Consider the following 21,942-nt stretch of genomic DNA (forward strand, 5'->3'; position numbering starts at 1 on the left):
TTCTGTCATGTTGCATGTTTCAATTTCACTAATTTCCTTTCTTGGCGACTCTTCATGTTCTTTCCTCTGGGGATTGTTCATCTCTACATTCTGACTATCACCAGAAGGTTCAAACATCGAGTTGCATGGGCCTGGGCCATGTGCAGTGGGAGTTTCGCACCACCTGAGTTTCACTGAAGAGTGCCAACACCAAGACGTGTGGTTGCCGTGGGTTGCTGGGAACCAGGCTGGCCCAGGGTCAGCCTTAACAGTGCTCAATGTGGCCTCATGTGTGCCCCTAGAATAAGGGACCCTGCCTGCACAGCGCTGAAATAGAGACCCTGCTGGCATGTGCTGAAAATTAGAGTCCCCTATCACATGACAAGAGTCAGAGTTCCCCGTGCCTACACGAATAATCGAGTGTCAGAGTCTCTGTTGCTTTGTGCAGCCTCGTGCTGAAAATCAGGGTCTCTGTGCGCATGCACCAAGAATTGGAGTCACTGGCTCTTAGTGTTAATACACTGGGAGTCAGGGATCCCAGGCGCAGGTCATAAGAAACAGAGTTAAGTTAGTGGTGCTCAGTGCTGCCTCCCACCTGTACAATTGGGGTTCTGGTCAGCTTGGGAGACTGGGTTGCACAGTAGCACTGTGTTAGCAGGAGGTCCACTCCTGCACTGTGGAAAACAGACTTCCATGTGTGCTTGCCCAGAATCAAAGTCAGGTGGCACTGCTGCCCTGTGTGGGCTTCGAGTTTGGTCACCCAATTGTGTTGTGGGGAAAAGATTCCCAGTGGCTGCATGCTCCCAGGCTCAAATTCCTGTAGCGGCACTGTGGCCCGTGTGAGGGGTGGGTATATCAGTTTCTATGGTGCTTCCCACAAGCCTGTGGGGAGAGGGGATAGGCTCTGTGATTCACAGAAATCTGTAGCCGGGTGTCTGGATTCACGGTGTCTGTGGGTCTGCAGCTGTGGTCGCAGGTCTCTGTCCCCAGTGGCTTCAGGGTCCTGGTTTGCATCTGAGACCAGACTGAGTGGTGTTGAGGCCAGGATCCTAGTCTCAAGCAGCTGTTTCTCAAGATGGCGTGGTCTCTGTGCCCGCACTGGCCGCCCTGGAGTGTCTGCGGTGGGAGCGAGGCTCTGCCATTTAAGACTGCCCGGTTTGGCAGCCCCTTGGAAGACCTGCAAAATCTAACTGTCCCTAGCTCATACACACACATACCACACACATCCACACACTCCTCTATTGCTCCCTCACTCTCTCACACTCTCTCCCTCCCTTCCTTCCTGCTGGTAGCCATCTTCCTCTATAGCTTACTTTTAAAACCAGCAGTAGTTTTCCCATTAAATACTAATGAATGCTCAGCTAGTATGTATTAATCATTTATCTTCACATCTCTAAAACTTGCACACTATAGGGAAAGTTTATAAATTGGAGAGAAAGAAGCCCAATCTTCAAAGTTTCCATACAAGAACTAATTACACTTAAAATATCCCTATATAAAGCTGTAATAAAACTTTGTTGTTGTCTTTTTACTTTAGTGTTGTTTGCATGGTGACAAACATGCCATTAAAATGTATTTGATATATGAATGCACAATCCCTTCTTTAGGACGGTCTATTAATATTAGAGACTAGCGTTCCCGTTGCAGGAAAAATCCTACAATAGGGTTTCCTGCTGCACTCTACCCTGCTCCGCCTGCTCTTCTCCCTTCTCCCCCGCCCTGCCTTCTCCGCCAGCCCGCCTGCTTTTCTCCCTTCTCCGCCAGCCCGCATGCTCTCCTCCCTTCTACCCTGCCCTGCCTTCTCCGCCAGTCCGCCTGCTTTTCTCCCTTCTCTGCCAGCCCGCATGCTCTCCTTCCTTCTCCCCAGCCCTGCCTGTGCTCTTCCCTTCTTCTCCCGCTGGCTTCTTGCTTCTCTACAGCTTTGCTCCCTTCTGCAGCTCTTGGCTTCTTTCTACGCTGTATTGATATGCAAATTATCTGCCATCTTTGTTGATGTAATTTGCATACTCGTCCTGATTGGTTGGTGGGCGTGGCTTAGGCGTAGCGAAGGTGCGGTCAATTTGCATATTTGTCTATTATTAGGTAGGATAGTAAAGTTAATATGATTTGGGAATTTATCTAATTCTTATGTAAAAAATAATCCAGTGACATTGGCTATGAATATTCTTCTTGATTTTTATTGTAGGTTTCTTAGCATGTAAGCAAATACTTTTCCAGAATAAATAAGACTATGTTCTTCACCTTTATGTGAACAAGTCAGACAGAATAAATGCTGACACAGCATATGTAAAGGCTTTCCTTCAAACTTAGTGCCATGGATAGTAGTGCTAACCAGCACAGCAGTTACCACCATGGATGATATCATAAAGAAATATTTATGGTTTCAAAGGAAATCAATCTCTGTTTCAAAATCAGAAAACATGTACATGGGAGAAAGTAAACAAAGAGATTTACTAAAGCATTAGTTGTGATGAATATGTAATTTCAATAGGTAAAGTGATTTTTCACTTATATGAGCTTGTTAAACAAAATAGTCTAATAGGAAATTCTGGACATTTTTAAAAACCTCATATAGTTTTTAAAAATATTGTTTCAGGGCAAATCTTTTATATTTGAATATAAAAATCTGCTTTACTAAGGATTTGCAGTGAGTTTATGGTAGCAATTATCTTTGTTGCTAGGCAACCCTAATAGCAGTTTTGATGTGTAATTTGCTTGAAACTATAAAAAAGGCTTCACTGAAGGTTTGAAACCATCTGAATTAACCTCAAAGTTTATTAGGTGTTACTATTTTAATGAAATGAAGCTTTGCATTTGGGGTTAAGTTTAGTGAAACCAAAATAATTTGGCCCTTTGGGAAATGAAATCTGTTGAACAAAGTTGAGAAGAATTTAATATTTACTTTATCTCTTCAATTTTCCTAACCTTTGCTTACTAGTGCCTACATTATAATACCTTTTTGTTGTTGTTAATCCTCACCCTTTGATTTTTTCCATTGATTTTTACAAAGAGAGGGAGAAAGAGAGGGAGGAAAAAGGGGAGGGAGAGGAAGAGAGAGAGAGAGAGAAGAGAGAGAGAGAGAGAGAGAGAGAGAGAGAGAGATTGACTGATTGCCTCCTTGACCTGGAATCAAACCCTGGACCTTTAAGTGCATGAGGCAATACTCTAGCCACTGAGCACCACCGGCCACCCTACATCTTAATTTGAAAACATTTTTTTCTTAAAATATACGCTATACAACTGCTTAGAAGAGCTTTGTCTGTTTAAATCTGCTCTGTCTTGCCTTTACTGAGCTTTGATGGCCAATTGAGATACTATATAAAGAAAATGAGGGAAGAAGTGAGAAAGAAAAGTAAGGACGAGCAACACAAAAGAAAGACTGAAAGGAACCTGTAAACCCATTGTCACTTAAATAGGGAATATAGTCAATAGTGTTGTAATGATGGTATGATGCCAGGTGGGTCCTAGAAATATTGGGGAACACTTTGTAAAGTATATGATTGTCTAACCACTATTCTGTAACTAATATAAAACCTGAAACCAATACAAAATAATGTTGAATGTAAAGAAATGAAAATTGGAGTGAAATTTTTATAAATTTCAAAGTTTAAATAAAAGCTGTAAAGGAAGGAAGGGGGAGAATAAAAAGTGTTTTTCATTTTACCACTTCATTAAAAAGACAGTTGTCTTTATATGGTGCTTTTATACTTTTCTAAGTCATTATCTCATTTTAATTTCTGGGCAACTTAAAGACAAGATAAGTATTCCCTCCACTATTCAAAGAAAGGAAATCTTGGTATCTGGTCCTAATGATTCAATCTTCAAGCCCTTATTGTAAAGCAGGGTTAGTAAAATTTTCTGTGCAGGGTCATATCTATACTAGTAAAAGCCTTGGGGGTGATCAGGCCAGCAGGGGAGGGTATTTGGGAGCAATCAGGCCCGCAGAGGAGCAGTTAGGGGGCAATCAGGCCAGCAAGGGAGCAGTTAGGGGGCAATCAGGCAGGTAGGTGAGCGGTTAGGAGCCAGCTGTCCCGGATTGTGAGAGGGATGTCCAACTGCAGGTTTAGGCCCGATTCCACAGGGATTGGGCCTAAACCTGCAATTGGACATCCCCCGAGGGGTCCCATATTAGAGAAGGTGCAAGCTGGGCTGAGGGACACCCTCCCCAGTGCACGAATTTCGTGCACCGGGCCTCTAGTGATATATAAGTATAGAATAACTTGATGGTACAGCCTTTCAAAATGTGACATGTTGCCTCTTTCCTTGAGAGGTGAATAAATCATAACCTCATAAATCTTAATAATCAGTTTTCATCCTGGGTTTAATAATTTCCATGTAAAGCTCACAGGGAGTCCATTAAACAAGAATGGTAGGAGGCAAATCAGGGAAAATAGAAAGTGAAAGCTAGAGTTAAAGTGAAAAATGAGAGAAGTGTGGGTAAGCCTTTGTGTGGGCTGACATACAGCTGACATATCCTATATAATAAAAGCCTAATATGCTAAGTGTCCCATTGTCTGGTCATCCATTCAACCAATCAAAGTGTAATATGTTAATGATATGCTAAGGCCACTCAACCGCTTGCTATGGTGTGCATTGACCACCAGGGGGCAGACACTCTGACTGGTAAGTTAGCTTGCTGCTGGGGTCCGGCCCATTGGGACTGAGCAAGATGGGCTACATATGCCCTGGATCCCTCCCGTGGTTCCTCCTGGGTTGTCCAAACTCCCGTGTCCCTTCTAGGCCACGATCATCCCTCCCAGGTCCTGATCGTGCACTGGTGGTGTCCCTGGGCCTTTCCTGCATCCTCTCACAATCTGGGACCTCTCAGGGGATGTCAGAAAGCCAGTTTCAGCCTGATCCCGCAGGCCAGGCTGAGGGACCCCACTGGTGCACTAATTCGTGCACTGTGCCTCTAGTATGACTGTGTTATATTTTTCACATGGTGTTTGGAAATAGGTTCCCTGAGGGAAGGCCATTAACTGGTGGGTGTTAAGGAGAGTTCTGGTTATAAGAAAAGGATGCTGTCTAGCTCTCTTCATTGCAGGGCTCTGGCTCGGTGTCTTCTGGGAGTTTCTAACTTCATCCGTGGAGGAACAACCACAGAAAGATTGGGATCTAAAATCTATCAGATACATGAATCACCCAAGTCCTAAAGCATATTTTCTCTGTTAACATTTGGCTTTGGTGACATCTGGACTTGGGTATAGAAAAGTTTTTCAATGTGGTGTCATGCAAAGAAAGTAGTATTTGTTTGTTTGTTTGTTTAGATATCCTGTCTTAACTGTGTGCTGGCTGCTGCAAGGCTTATTTCTCAGAAGCGAGAAGAATGAAAGATACAAAGTACATTTTCTTTAACTATACTCTTCATAGACTTTTTCCTTTGATGCAGAATCCAAGTTCATAAAAATTCAGAGGTATTTGAATTTTTCTGATAAAGAAATAGGTGTTTTCAGTGTTCACAGGTTTATGCCTATAGCAGAATTTAACTAAAGAGAATCATTTTTAATTAAGAATGAAGGTGGTTTTTTGTTATATGCTATTATATGCTAAAGTGATTTTTTTCATTAAATAATATTCATTGAACAAATAATTATTAAGAGCCTATTATGTGTCAAATCCAGTGGTAGGTGTTGAAGATTGAGATGCTAATAGGAAAGACGGTGTTTCTGCCATCCTGACACTGCAAGGCCTGCATAAAATCACAAACAAGTATTAGACAATCCTAACAATTAAGTCTGTTTTGTTTAGTGCTCTATTTCCATACTTTCAGGAGATATTTGTTAAATGAAGACTGTCTATGAGGTAAGTGTTATGATGGAGGAAGTACAGGGTGCTCTGTAGAGTCAGGAAGGTCTCTTACCAATTTTATTGAGATATAACATTAAGAAATAAAATTGTATTATATTGAAAGTGTTCAATGAAATGATCTGATATAAGTATACATTTTTCAGTTATTCCCACAATCAAAACATTAACATATCTATCACCTCACATAATTATCTAATCTTATTTTGGGGTGCGTTTGTGTGAGAACACTTAAGAGTTATTCTATTAGTAAATTTAAAGTATAAAATACAGTGTTATTACCTAGAGTGACCATGCTGTACATTAGATCCTCAGAACTTACTCATTAGATAACTTAATTTTGTATACTTCAATCACCTCTCCTCATTTCCCCGACTCCTCAGCCCCTAGCAACCAACGTTCTATTCTCTGCTTCTAGGAGTCCAAATATCTAGTCCTATGTCAGATATAAAAAATACCATATAGTATTTGTATCTTTCTGTCTGAATCTTCATTCAGTGTAAGTCCCTTAAGGTACATCCATGTTGTCACAATTGGCAGAATTTCCTTTTTTTAGGGTTAAGTAATATTTCATTGAATATATTTATAGCACATTTTTATCCATTCATTTGTTGATGAACATTTAGATGATTTCCATATCTTGGCTATTGTGAATAATGCTGCAATGAACATGAAAGTATAGATATCTCTTTGAGATAGTATGGCTCACATGATAGTTCTACTTTTATTTTTTGAGGAACCTCCATACTGTTTTACCTAGTGATTACACCAATTTACATTTCCACCAATAGTGTAAAAGAGTTTCTCCACATCCTTGCCAACATTTTTTATCTATTGTCTTTTTAAAAAATACTTATTGTTGAAAGTATTACATATTTCCCCTTTCTCCCCCATTGACCCCTTTTGCCCACCCGAATCCCCCCATCCCCACTCCAGGCCTTCACCACCCTATTGTCTGGGTCCATGGGTTATGCATATAGCATGCAAGTTCTTTGGTTGATCTCTTCCCGCCCACCCAGCCCCTCCATAATCTCTTATCTCTTTAATAATAGCCATCCTAACAGGTATGAGGTGACTTATCATTGTGGTGCAGATTTGCATTTTCTTGAAGATTAGAAAATATGTTGAGCATCTTTTCACATATTTGTTAGCCATCTGTATACTTTCTTTGGAAAAATGTCTATTCAGGTCATTTGCCCATTTTTAAAATTAGCTTTTAATTTTTGCTATAGAGTTATGAGTTCCATAGATATTTTGGATATTAACCATTTATCAGATATATGATTTGCAAATATTTTCTCACATTCCATTTTTTGGATTTTTTTTCATTTTTTGGATTATTTTCTGTACTGAAGCTTTTTAGTTTGATGTAGTCTCACTTTTTTTTTTTTTTTCTTTTCTTATGTTGCCTTTGTTTTTGGTGTCAAATTACCCCCTCTGTTTTCTTTCAGGTCTTTATATTTAAGTCTTTAATCAATATTGAGTTGATTTTTATGAATTATGTTAATTTCATTCTTTTGCATTTAGACTCTTAGCTTTTCCTATTGATGAAACAATTCTCACTGTGCTTTCTTGGTGCCTTCTCAAGAAATAATCAACCATAATTCAAGAGTTTATTTCTGTGCTCTTTATTCTGTTCTATTGGTCTGTGTGTCTGTTTTTATGCCAATACTGTATTGTTTTGATTACTATAATTTTGTAATATATTTGGAATTGCATTGAATCTATTATATAGCTTTGTATAGTATAGACATTTTAATAATATTCATTTTTTTCTAATCAAAATACATAGGATAGCTTTTCATTTAGTTGTGCCTTCTGCAATTCCTTTCATCAATGTGATAATACAGTTTCAGAGCTTTCACATTCTTGGTTAAATTTATTCCTAAATATTTTACTGTTTGATGCAACTGTAAATGAAATTGTCTTCTTTAATGCTCTTTTAAATAGTTCATTATTGGGATGTAGAAACACAACTAATTTTTGTATGTTGATTTCATAATTTGTATTCTTACTTAATTGATTTATTAATTCTAACAAATTTTTGGTGAAATCTTTAAGGTTTTCTATATATAAAATATCTGCATACAGAAATTCTATTTCTTCCTTACCAATTTGGATGCCTTTTACTTCATTTTATTTCTTAATTATTCTGGCTATGGCTTCCAGTACTTGAATGAATAGAAGTGAGAAGAGTGGACACCTTTGTTTTGTTCTTGATCTTAGAGGAAAAGCTTTCAGTCTTTCACCATTATGTTGTTATCTGTAGGTTTTCATATATAGCCTTTATTATGTTGGTGGGTTCTTTTTTTCATAGTTTATTGTGTTTTATTTTTATCATGAAAGAGTGTTGAATTTTGTCAAATGCTTTTTCTGCATTGATGGAGATGATCATACAGGTTTGTGATTCATTTTGTTTATGAACTGTATCACATTGATTGATTTGTGGTTGTTGAACTATTCTTGCATCCCTAGAATAAATTCAGTTTGATCAGGATTTAAGATACTTTTGTGTGTTGTTGAATTCAGCTTGCTAGTATTTTGTTGAGGATTTTACATCTATGTTCATTAGGGATATTGACACACAATTTTCTTTCTATGTAGTGGCCTTGTCTGGCTTTGGTGGCAGGGTATGGCTGACCTTATAAAATATGTTTGGAAGTATTCCCCCCTCTTCTATTTTTGTAAGAGTTTGAGAAGAATTGGTTTTAGTTCTTTAAATATTTGGTAGAATTAATTAATAGAACAATCGCTCCAGGACTTTTATTTGTTGGGAGGTTTCTGACTACTGATTCAATCTCTTTGCTAGTAATTGGTCTGTTCAGATTTTATTTCTTTGTGACTTTGTCTTGCTAGGTTGTATGTTTCTAGAAATTTAGCCTGAATTTTATTAAAACAAGTATTTTGATTTTTCAATCAAGCAAATTACAGATCTTCATTTCTTTGAGACTGATTACTAGAAAATTATTGTGGCTCCTTTGGTGGTGTTTTTCTTGATTTGTCAAGCTCCTTGAAATTTTGTGTTGCTGTCTTTGCATTTGTAGAAGTAGTCACCTCCTCCAGTCTTTATTGACTGGCTTCAGGAGAGAAATGCCTTCTGTCAGCCCTGCTAGGGATTCTGAGGCTTTTTTGGACCTTTTCAGTGGGTATACTTGCTCCATACTCCTTGTTTCTTGGATGAAAATTGTTAAGATGTTATGCCTTCTCGCACGCGAGCATGCAGGTGCTTACAACATTGGGAGTGCCCATGAGCCAGTTGGAGGGATCTACAGGTGTATGCTCCACTCCCCCCTGCTTATAGTCAGGCTTCCTGATGGAGTCCATGAAGCACTTAGTAGCATCCATGTCCCTTTGCTATATTTCATTCTGAACCCTGACTACTGTTCTTCCAGCTGCTCACTGACCCAAGTCACATCTCAATATTCTGGATGGGGTGAGAAAGAAATGTGCTTCCTTGTTAGAATGCTGAACAATTAGAGATGCTGGATGCTCACTCGCTTGTTCTCTTTTCCCCTGGATAGAAAGCACAGAGAAGGTCTCTATTGGAATTTAGCTGTACTGCCTTGGAAGAGGGGTGACAGGTAAAATAAACTATTCCTCTTACCTCTTCAATGTACCCATTCTCAGATTGTGTTTTTGTTCAATAATGTGCTGGAACTTCTCTCCTGGACTCCCAGGCTTCCACAGAGGAACTCTTGTCTTTGGGTGATTCTCAAAATCATTGTAATTTGGCAAGGAGATTGTGGAAAACTCCTATACTACCATTTTGATTAGTAACATAATTATTTTTTTTCTAATGTGATTTTAAATACTGTGTGGGAGGAATGTAGTATAGTAGCTGAGAAAAGGGCTCTGGAGTAAGTCTGCCTGGATTTTATTTTAGCTAGGTGAACTTATCTAAACTTACTGGTACTTTGTTTCCCTGTCTATTAAATGTAGATAATAGTAATACTTACTCTAAAGGGTTTTTGAGAACCTTAAGTAAACTAAAAAATGCAAGCACTTAAAACAATACCTCTTACACAGGGAATAATCAGAAAATGTTGGCTGACAGCATGGCAGATGACTGAATGCTTAGGGACAAATAGAATCCTATCTAATAAAAGGATAATATGCAAATTGACCATCACTCCAACACACAAGATGGCTGCCCCCATGTGGTCAAAGATGGCTGCCCCCATGTGGACACAAGATGGCCACCACAAGATGGCCAACAGGGAGGGCAGTTGAGAGGGACCAGGTCTGCAAGAGAGGGCAGTTGTGGGCAATCAGGCCAGCAGGGGAGGGCAGTTGGGAGGGACTAGGCATGCAAGGGAGGGCAGTTGGGGGCGATCAAGCCTGAAGGGGAGGGCAGCTAGGGGCAAACAGGCTGGCAGGGGAGCAGTTAGGCATCAATCAGGCTGGCAGGGGAGTGGTTAGGGGGCAATGAGGCAGGCAGGCAGGCGAGCGATTAAGAGCCAAAAGTCCTAGATTGTGAGAGGGATCCCAGATTAGAGAGGGTGCAGGCTGGGCTGGGGGACACCTCACCCCTGTGCATGAATTTCATGCACCAGGCATCTAGTATATATATAAACCATTACTCCAATTTAGTTCTTACTCTTACTATTTTTTAAAATAAATCTTTATTGTTCAGATTATTACAGTTGTTCCTCTTTTTTCCCCCATAGCTCTCCTCCACCCGGATCTCACCCCACCCCCTGCCCCACTGTCCTCATCCATAGGTGTACAGTTTTTGTCCAGTCTCTTATGGCACCCCCACACACACCTACTTCCCCCCAAGAATTGTCAGTCCACTCCCTTTCTATGCCCCTGATTCTATTATATTTGCCTGTTGATTCTGTTCGTCAGATTTTTTATTCACTTGATTTCTAGATTCGCTTGTTGATAGATACGTATTTGTTGTCACTTTGTTGTTCATAATTTTTATCTTTACCTTTTTCTTCTTCTTCCTCTTCTTAAAGAATACGCTTCAGCATTTCATATAATCCTGGATTGGTGGTGATGAACTCCTTTAGCTTTTTCTTATCTGTGAAGCTCCTTATCTGACTTTCAATTCTAAATGATAGCTTTGCTGGGTAGAGTAATCTTGGTTGTAGATTCTTGCTATTCATAACTTTGAATATTTCTTGCCACTCCCTTCTAGCCTGCATAGTTTCTGTTGAGAAATCAGCTGATAGTCCTATTGGTACTCACTTGTTGGTAACTAATTGTTTTTCTATTGCTACTTTTAATATTCTCTCTTTGTCTTTTGCTCTTGGCATTTTAATTATGATGTGTCTTGGTGTGGTCCTCTTTGGATTCCAGGCCTCTGAATTTTGTTTGGGGTTCTCTGCGCTTCCTGGACTTATAAGTCTATTTCTTTCACCAGGTAGGAGAAGTTTTCAGTCATTATTTCTTCAAATAGGCTTTCAATATCTTGTTCTCTCTCTGCTTCTGGCACCCCTATAATTCAGATGTTGGTATGCTTGAAATTGTCCCAGAGGCTCCTTGCACTATCTTCATATTTTTGGGTTCTTTTTTCTTTTTGCTTTACTGGTTGGGTGTTTTGGTTCTTCATATTTCAAATCTTTGACTTGATTCTTGGGATCCTCTAGTCTGCTGTTAAATCTCTGTATATTAATCTTTATTTCAGTCAGCGTATGCTTGATTTCTAGTTGGTCCTTTTTCATATCCTCGAGGGTCTCACTAAATTTATCAGCTGTTTCTAGAAGATTCTTGAAAAACCTTATAACTGTGATTTTGAACTCTATATCCAGTAGTTTGCTTTCCTCCATTTCTTTCATTTGTGACCTGTTTCTTTGTCTTCACATTTTGGTTGCTTCCCTGTGTTGATAGAGTGGCTTTGTGTGCTAGGTGTCCTATAGGGCCCAGTGGCTCAGCCTCCCCAGTTACTTGAGGTGGACACTCTTGATGCACCCCTTTGTGGGCTGTGTGCACAGTCTTGTAGTTAAGCCTTTGTTTTTTTGTTGTTGTTGTTGTTTGTGTGTTTTTTTAATTTCTTTATTGATTAAGGTATCACATATTTGTCCTCATCCCCCCATTACCTTCCCAACCCCCCTCCCCCCCCCACTCATGACCCCACACCCTCGTTGTCTGTGACCACTGGTTAGGCTTATATGCATGCATACAAGTCCTTTGGTTGATCTCTCCTCCTTACCCCAACCTTCCCCTACCTTCTCTTCCTTTCTTCTGCAGCCATGAATATAGATATGATGATTGGAGCTAAAGCAGTTAGCCAGATCTATGATAACTTTGGGAATGTAGGCCAAACATGCTAAGAAATGATGTGAAAGGAGCCTGAACCCTTTGACTCTAGAGTGCCACTCCACCTTTGGACTGCCTAATCTCATAATTTTTTATGGCTAATGGACAAACTTTAATCTTGTTAAGCAACTATTGTTTTAGATCCACCTCCCTCCCCATTTCATTTGAACCTAATGCTTTATGAACGATTGTACTTTAAATGTATGCATTTTGTTCATTATTTATATCTTTTTCCTTCCCTCCTAGACCCTAAGATCCTTGAAGGCTTACCTGTGGTCTTATTTATCTTCATGTTTCCACAAATACCTAGCACAGAATCTGGCACATAATCAAAGATCTTGGTATTAACCTGATTAAAACTGTTTGTTGTTGATCATAGGACTTGGTATTTCTTTGAACCATATGAGCAGAAGGAAAAAAGAAATTTACAAGAATAAAATCTTTGTACTGCAATATAATTGAACTTACTTCATCTTGAATTAATCTCAGAATACTGCCACAAGCAAGTTGTTGCTTATGATTATAAATGTATTCTAAATTTGCAACAGTGCTGATGTTTATAATTAAAATATTCATCTTAGTGAAGTCTAAAGCAAACTTTGCTTGTTTTTCAAATCTTTGTTATGCAACTATACCTTACTTATGCAAATACATTTGTCTCAGAAATGTTTATTCCTTGACAGTCTCTTTTATAAGAAAATAGTATAATAGTTTTTGTGTGAAAGTAGAGGGTTGAGCAAAATCAACAGTTCTTATCCTTGTGTAGGTCAAAAGTAGGGAGGACTACATAATTTATAAACTAAACTGAACTTTTAAGAGTGAAATAAGGGCATTATTAATAACTATGGCAGGACATGGGCATAAATTTGACTATCCCATTCAAACTGTGATCTATGGTCTGCTTACCATAGGCCTCTATGTGAATGTGAAAAAAAAAAAAAAGATGTTTCTTTAGAGAAACACACACCTGTTCCCTAAATTTCACATACAATTTGAGTGGTCGATGAACCCACTTCAGTTTATCTGTAGAATTATGGGAATCTACTTTTCTAGATTAAGAAAAATACCTGGGCCAAATTACATTAAGTTCCTTTTTTATTAAGATTCTATACTTTCACCAGTCTAGTCTGCTGATAGTCATGAGTTATTGACACAGGATTTAGGACAACTCTCACTATAATTGCTCAACCCTGGGCCACAAGTCATCACTTGGTGTCTTTTTACAATTAAAGAGCTTTACACTTTACACTAAGTTGCAGCCTTCTTTCATGGCCACCCTTGATAGATTTGACCAATCACCACACAGGTGCTGGAAGCAAAGACCAACTGCTCTCAGAAACTCTTCTAAGGAATGGAACTGGCTAAAGTCTTCATGGGGTTCCCTCACAAAGTGCTCTCTGACTCCATGGTTCCTAATTGCCCTGCACCTCAGACCACAGACCTGGAATCACCAGTCCAGGGTCGCTCACAGACACAGTAGCTGGGAACAGCTGTCTTTTCAGGTAGAATGTGGTGCTCAGCAATAATAATGGTTGAAATACAAATACATGTTTTTTAATTGCATATAAAATCATGGACTTCATTTTCCATTTGAATAAAATAGATGAGAAATACTGGTAGTCTAAGAAGTATTAAGAAAATGCAAATAAGTATGGCAAAGGAAGGAGTAACTTTAAGTTTATGAAGGGGAAAAATAGAATATACCTGAATGAAATCCAGTAAATAACATGAAATAGAGATGGTTATCATTTGAAAAGGTTTGAACCTACTTTTTTATTGCCAAAGCAACCATCTATATATATAAAAGCCCTAAACTACCGTTACCACCAAATGACTGGAATGACCAGAATGACCAGCTGATCAGTTGCTATGACCACCAAGGGGCAGACGCTCAACACAGAAGCTGCCCCTTGTTGGTCAGTGTACTCCCACAGCCAACCTCCTGTGGCCCCTCCCCCCAGACGGCCAACCCCCTGGGGTCCCTCCTTCCCCTTCAGCCAGTCCCCTGATAGGCCTCGATCACTGGCCAGGCCGAGGGACCCCACCCATGCACAAATTCATGCACCAGGCCTCTTGTTACATTATAGAATTATAAGACAACAAGGAAAAAACAGTAATCAAAACACCAAAACTCTAAATGAGAAGGATAATTTGTGTACAGATGTGAATTTAATAAAGAAGAAGATGGCCCTAGCTGCTTTGACTCAGGGGATGGAGCATCTGCCTGCGGACCAAAGGGTCCCGGGTTCAATTCCAGTCAAGGGCACGTACCTTGATTGCAGGCTCCTCCCCCACCTGGGCTCTGATCAGAGGCAACCAATCCATGACATTCTCTCACATCAATGTTTCTCTCTGTCTTTCCCTCTGTCTTTCACTCTCCCTAAAAATCAATGAAAAAATATCCTAGGGTGAGGATTAACAAAACATACACATACATATAAAAGAAGACGATGAAAAGCTGCTTTATCCAAACTAACTTTGCTGGTAGGCTAAAGAAAGTCTATTTGGAAAAATTAACATTCTCTTCTATATTTTCAGAAATGAGCAGAGAAAATATACATGTGTATTAAATCCCGCTGAATTCATAGGAGTGTTCATTGGTCCTTTCTTTCAAAAAGGTGAATGTTTCATATATAGTGATATTAAATATTTATTTAAAAGTCTCTGTATAACGAGTATTTTAGTAAGATACTTCTTTCCTCTACAAGTTCAAATTTTAATTTAAGCAAGTGGATAGATTAAGCAACTTCTATTTATTTATTCATTCATTCATTCATTTTGTAGGAGACAAAGAGGTTGATACTAACCACTTGAGATAATTTTTTCATGAAAACGTTGACTGGGTAATTTAATAAGGAATACAGTAGTTCCTCTCTTATCCAGGTTTTTTTTTCCTGAAGTTTCAATTACCTGTGGTCAACTACAGTTTTAAAATATTACATGTAAAATTCCAGAAGTAAACAATCCATGTATTTTAAATTGCATGCCATCCTGAGAAGCGTGATGAAATACCTCACCATCCTGCTCTCTCCTGCACAAGATGTGGATCATCTCTTTGTCCAGAGTCTCCATGTTATAGGCACTCCCCACTCGTTAGTCACTTACTGGTAGTAGTCATCTTGCTTATCAGATCAACTGTTGCAGTATGACAGTGTTTGTGATTCAGTAACCTTTGTTTTGCTATTACAATTGTTCCATTTTATTATTAGCTATTGTTGTTAATCTCTCACTGTGCCTAACTTACAAATTAAACTTTTTAACATAGAAAATGTAAATATAGGAGAAAAACATAGTATACAAAGGGTTTGGTATTATCTACAGTTTTAGGCATCCACTGGCATCTTGGAACATATTCCCCATAGGTAAGGAGGGACTACTATACAGTCATACCTCAAAGATATTGCAGGTTCAGTTCCAGACCACCACAAAAAAGTGAGTTTTACAATAAAGTGAGTCACAATCATTTTTCTGCTACAGGGTCTCACATTTAATTTGTAAAAATATGCTACATCTGCCAAGTACAATAAAGTGAAGCACAATAAAATGAGGTTTGCCTGTATAGTACAAAGCTAATGAGAAGTTAAAAAATAATGGTCATCTCCTGGTTTTTACAAAAAGCTAAATAGGTGCCAAGTATGCATATTTATGTAAAATTCAGATCAGACTATGTAGAAAGCACAGACTTTTTTCCGCAGCTGTTTTCTAATGCTCTTATATTTTCTTTCTACCCATTCAAACTTCAATTCTCTATTCCAGTGCATGTACACACACACACACACACACACACACACACACACACACACACACACTCACTCACACTCACACACACCTCACACACATATACATACATAAAATAATATAGGAAAAGGTGACAGAGTAAAGTTAACTTGAAAGACTGTTAGTGCTCCTGGGCCAATTTGGAGAACAATCCTATAATTTTATATTCTTTAGTATTTTTAATTGTAGTCCTATGATGTGTTTGTCCAAACATGTTTTTGTTCATTTGGCTGCTGTAACAGAAATACCATAGTCTGGATGGCTTATAAACAACAGAAATTTATTTCCCACAGTTCTGGAGGCTGGACATCCAAGATCAGGGTGACAGCACTGTTGAGTTCTGCTGAGAGCCCTCTTCCAGATCAGGCTGCTTGCTGACTTCTCACTGTGTCCTCACATGGCAGAGAGCAAGAGGAAGCACTCTTTCTCATGAATCTTTCAAGTTCACTAATGCCATTCACAAGGGCTCCATCCTCATGACCTCATCTAATCCTAATTACTTTCCACAAAGCCCTACCTCCTAATACCATCCCACTGGGAATTTGGCTTTCCATACATGAATGTTAGGGGTACACAAGCATTCAGCTAATAACACATGATTTTTTGTTAACATTCTTGTTTTCATTCCAAAGATGGTTGCACAGAGGAAAGTACAATGAAAGGGTAATTTACCGTTTTGACAACCAGAAGCCCATAACCCCAAATGATGAGAATATTGTATTAAGGATATCTGAAAACCCAGGCAAGACATGGAAGATAAGATACTCCCCTGAGGGCAGCTACTATTTCTTTAGATGGGCTAGTAAAATTTAGCTGAGATGGCAGAAAGCTGCTGGAAAACAATTTCAATGTCACCTGCACTTGCCTCTCTAGTTTGTATCTGTGCCACATGAGGAGGCTCTTGATTCCTGACCCAGTTTCTCTTCCAAACTTTGAGAAACTGCCTGTCATGGTGGCCAGCTTGTCAGAGGAATCTTTGCTGTAAAAAGGGCCTATTGGCTCCCCTTAACCCCTCTTGTTCCACAGAATGACCAGCACACCATACACAAAAATAAACTCAAAATGGATAAAGGACTTAAACGTAAGGCAGGAAACCATAAAAATCTTAGAGGAATCCACAGGCAGCAAAACCTCATACATATGCCGAAGCAATATCTTCACTGATGTAGCTCCTAGGGTAATGGAAACTAAAGAAAAAATGTACAAATGTGACTACATCAACATACATGGTGTGTTTTGATTAAATCTCTTTTCTGCCTGCCTATATTAGTCTGAGTTGGGTTGTTTTGCTTGCCCCAAACCTCCAGATACATAGTCTCTTTGAAATTGAAAAAGAATACGAGGTCCATTTCTCTTGGTCTAACCAGGTGTGCTGCTTCCTGAAAGTGCTAACCTCATTTCTTAGGGGCATAGATGAGCATGTATTTAGATGATGGGATTTCAAGGAGAACAAATGCTGAGCACTGCGAAGGGTAGAGCAGGGCTCTGAGGGACACCCAGGGCTTCAGAGACTTCCCTGAAGGCCTGTCCTGCTTTCATGAAATGCAATCTGAGGAGGCCAATTGAAATGGAGTCTAAAAGCTCAGTATTGCATTAAGTGACTTTCCTATACAAAGTTATTTGTCTATTGGAAACAAATCTATCTGAATATTGTACTGATATTTTTGCCAACCTGGCAAAGATCCCAGCAAAAGAATTTACCACTGAGAATGACTGTGGATTATTTTTTTCATAATTATATACATTTTTAGAGGCTCCTTTGGAATTTTGAAAATGCTCAGATAGAACTAATGGTTTCTAGACCACTACAACAGTGAAATATTCTACTCTGGCTTTGGGGATCAGGACTGTAGTTAATTAATGACTTTCCTTCAGGCAGTGATCATGGATGTTAAAACACCAGAGGTGGCATTCAACTCCAGATTACCATATATTACTTGCAGTGATAATTGAAATTGTTCTAAAAATGTGCAGTGACATATTCAAACAAAAATGTGTTTATGACTACTATGCTAGCTGTGCAATATTCAGAATGTGGACAGAAAAGGCAACCCAAGATAATTGATCCAATTTTTATTATTGTGCATTTTGTTATCAATCTTTAATTACTTTTCTTAAAATATGTGTTTTTTTATACCAATTAAATAAATATTCATTTCTTTTTGTTTTTGGAGAGGATCTTGATTTGAAACAAGATGAAGTTGGAGGAACTCATTTTGAAAAATTTAATGTTAGTGAAATCATATAGTCTAGTCTCCAAAGATTCACTTTTAATGGAGTATTAGTGAGATAAAGAACTTTTGTTTGATTTTTAGCTTGTTTGAATTTTGTTATGAAACTGTGGAAGACAGTTCTCTACTGGTAAACTGGTACCTTTACTTTGTGAGTGTAAAATACCTGAGTGTGTTTTTACCTTTTCAATAAAATCTTCTTGATAAAACCATTCCGTGAGAGTGCTAAAAAACAGAAAGGTCAGGCATTCTTGGAAAATGACAGTGACAACCAAGCCTTTTCTATGTATTTATGCATAATCTATGGACACAGACAATAGGGTGCTGAAGCCCTGGGGTGGTGGGGGCTGGGCAGGCTGGAAGGGGCCAATGGGGGGAAAAGGGGACATGTGTTATACTTTCAACAATAAAAAATTATTTTTTAAAATAAATAAATATATACTAGTATATATAAAAGAAGAACTGTGATCACACAGCTACTTGTGCTCAAATGTTCCTTGATATTTCATCCATATGAAAAGAAATTAAAATTTCTTAGGTTAGCAACATGGTTTCCACATTCTGGTCTTATCTCTACTCTTAGTCTTATTTCCTACTATTTGCTAAAACACACCTTATGTTCCATCAAACTGGATAGAGCCATTAATGGTGAGAGAAGGAACATACAGACAATTAGTAGACCACATATAGAAATAGAATTCTAATCCACACTGTGCATCTATCTATCAGTCCAGAAAACCAACCCATGATCTACAGTGACCAAACTAGGAAGACAACCTGTATCTGTAAGTGACATTTACCTGCTATCTCTACAACATTCCAGCGAGCCAAACAATAACCTCTGTAACGGCAGTTCCCAAGTGGCCAGGCCTTTATTCATAAGTGACTTGCTTGTCTAATTTTTGTTCCCACTTCAAACTTAGGACCAATCAGAGAAAGCCAAATATGCACCCCTAACAAATAACTTATAATTCATAGACCTACAGCTTCCCCATACCAACAGCCTCCAGCCAGGGAACACCTGGTGCCTTCTCTTTTTCCACTACAGAGTGTTTCCACTCCTCCTTCTGCCTCTGAGTCTCTGCCAAAACACAAATGACAATAGCTGACTCCATTGCTACAGCCAAGTCTCAGTAAAAAGCCTTGACCTGTTTTCATTTGATTGGTCTTCACATATTTTCACAGTGGTTAATTAAATTTAATTAATTAAATGTATATAATATTAAAAGTTCAGTCCTTCAGTTGCATTAGCCAAATTTCAAGTGCTCAGTAGCCTCAGCAGCTAGTTGTAACGTACAGAACAGTGTAGATATGGAACATTTCCATAATCTAAGGAAGTTTTATTGGACAACTCTGCACATACCTAGGGTTTTCACACTGCATGTTATTCCTACTGCTTTGTCTCCCTCCCACATTTTCACCTCTCAAACTCCTATCTAACCTTCATAACCTTGCTTTGTACTTTCTTCAGGAAGCCTTCACTGATTCCATTTAACCATCATCTCTCATTTCATAGATTATACCTTCCTTGTGTCACTTACCATAGTTTCTTTTTTAGTTACATGATCTTGATGATCTTGTCCACCCTGTTGTGTTTTACACTCCTTGACCATAGTAATTACTTTAACCTTGCAGGATCTGTGTTTCCTAAGAATAGCTTTTTTTTTTTTTAAATTTAAATGTGGTTTGGAAATAAGGACCAGATTGAATTACTTTAAGAAGCCATGGAATGGCAGGTGGAGTTGAATTTTATGTTTTTCATTTAGGACACAGAATTTACAAATAGTATTACACATGGCTTTGTTCTTCCCTTCCTGACTCTGCATCTGTTATCTTCTAGAAAGTTTCATTTAACATTATTAACACTAGATGGATATTTATAAAGTTAGATGGGGACTATCTTAGAGCTTCTCATTGCTATTTCTCAAAAGTAGTGATATTGTTGTATTTAACCCTGTTATTAATTAACTGGAAATGAACCAAAGGAAGGCTGAATATTATAGGAATGTTCAGTAAGGTTTGGGTGACATAGAAAATATAATTACCTGTTAGTCACACCTGGGAGTATGTCAGTGGCCAGAAGAGGCATGGCCACTTCAAAGGCCTAAAATCTGAGCTACATAAGCTCCTGAAGAAAGGGATTCCCTATCTTGTCTTTTGCTCTCTTTTGCTGCTGGTGCTTAACTCCTGGCTTGCAGGGCTCTCACACTCTGCACTTGCCCACCTGGCTCACGGACACGTGGACAACACACAATGGACTAATGGACTATGACTAGCCTGGTGTTACACTGGATTGAACTCCATCATGGAACAGAAACTCTGGACACTGGCTCTGCTTTCAGCTCCGCTGAATCCCCAGCTGCACCTTTTCCAGGACTGGTTTAAGGAAAATGGGACTTTTGAAACCAAGGAATACAACTCCACGCAAAATAAAAATCACTCCTTCTCCCATGCGAGTCTTAGAAAATTCTTTTTCTCAGGATATCATAAGAACCCAACCCCCAGCACCTGGTGGGGAAAGGGATCTCCCACTTCCACGAGTGAACACCCCCTTCAATTGATAACAGTAGTATGGGCATTCAGACGTATCTAAAGAGCAGCTACTGGGGAGGAAGCTGCAGTCGAAGATTTCTAAAATACTTTTAGAATGGCTAACTTTTAATAATGTTTTTAACACACCAGGCATATTCATGCCTCTGTGTTTCCTCATATTTTCCCCTTGCCTGAAATATGACTCAAAGATTTTTTACCCTTAATACCACTTCTGTTCTTGGTGAACTTCCTTCAACTATCATGTAAAGATCACGTTGTTTATAAAGTTGTTCTAGATCACACCAAATGGAATCACTCTTTTCTCTGGCTATTGATCAGTATTTATTTGTACCACTCTATATTCTCATACTATGGTGGTTGAACATAAACACTGACTCTCAAAGTAATGTTTTTAGGAAAAATACACACTGCCAGTGGAAAAATTAAACCAGTTTTATTTTTTTTAGGGGGGTTCTTATTGCTGTTATAGTTGGACTTTGGGATAAAATCTGCTACAACTCAGTTATAAAAGTATACTGTTTCCCTCCCTTCAACTGCTTACCTAAAGCCAAGTGTCATGAGTTCATGGTTTTCTAGAGTGGAACTAGGAAACACCAAAACTGCTCTGCACATTGTACACCAGTGGACCTTATGTTTAGAAGAAAACATATGCTATTCAGTAAGTGCCTGAAATTGGGAAATTTGCAAGAAACAAATTTACCAGAGTATTGGAACTTAATTATTTGTCAGAAGCTTATAAGATATCTTGAAATAGGGGGCTGAGATAGTAATGCTAGGTCATTAGCTGGGGATGACACTACAAGGGAGTAGAGAGCAGGAAGAAACTGAATTGGAGGAGAAAATGAACTATCCATGTGGGGTACCTTAGACAAGATGAGGCCAAAAAGATTCTTCCTTTAGAGAGTTCAAGAGAGTGAGGAGACTGTTGGCATAGTAACTGATTCCACCCATTGCCGTCACTCCCCTACTCTGTCAGGTTTTGGAAAAATCTTCTGAACCTAGAACTATCTAAGCCTTTATTATTTAGTTGATTCAGGCAAGAAAGCATTTGGAATGGGTAGGGTTGTCCTGCTCTGATGCTCATCAAACATTGGCCCACATGCTCACTATGGACTTTAGGATACCAGGATACAAATATCCAGCTGCAAAAATGACAAGAACATTCTTCTTTCTGGTTCCAACTTCAGAAGGTGCTGACAAAAGGGGAGAATCCTTCCCTTAGAATAATTATTAGAGTCAAAATAATTATTTATTTATTCAACAATATTTGAAATATATTTTGAAACAATTTGTGCTAAACCGAGAAACATGAAAGCAAATTCTGTATCTTATC

The sequence above is a fragment of the Eptesicus fuscus genome, chromosome 8 (genome assembly GCF_027574615.1).
Source record: "Eptesicus fuscus isolate TK198812 chromosome 8, DD_ASM_mEF_20220401, whole genome shotgun sequence".
Taxonomy (NCBI): Eukaryota; Metazoa; Chordata; class Mammalia; order Chiroptera; family Vespertilionidae; genus Eptesicus; species Eptesicus fuscus.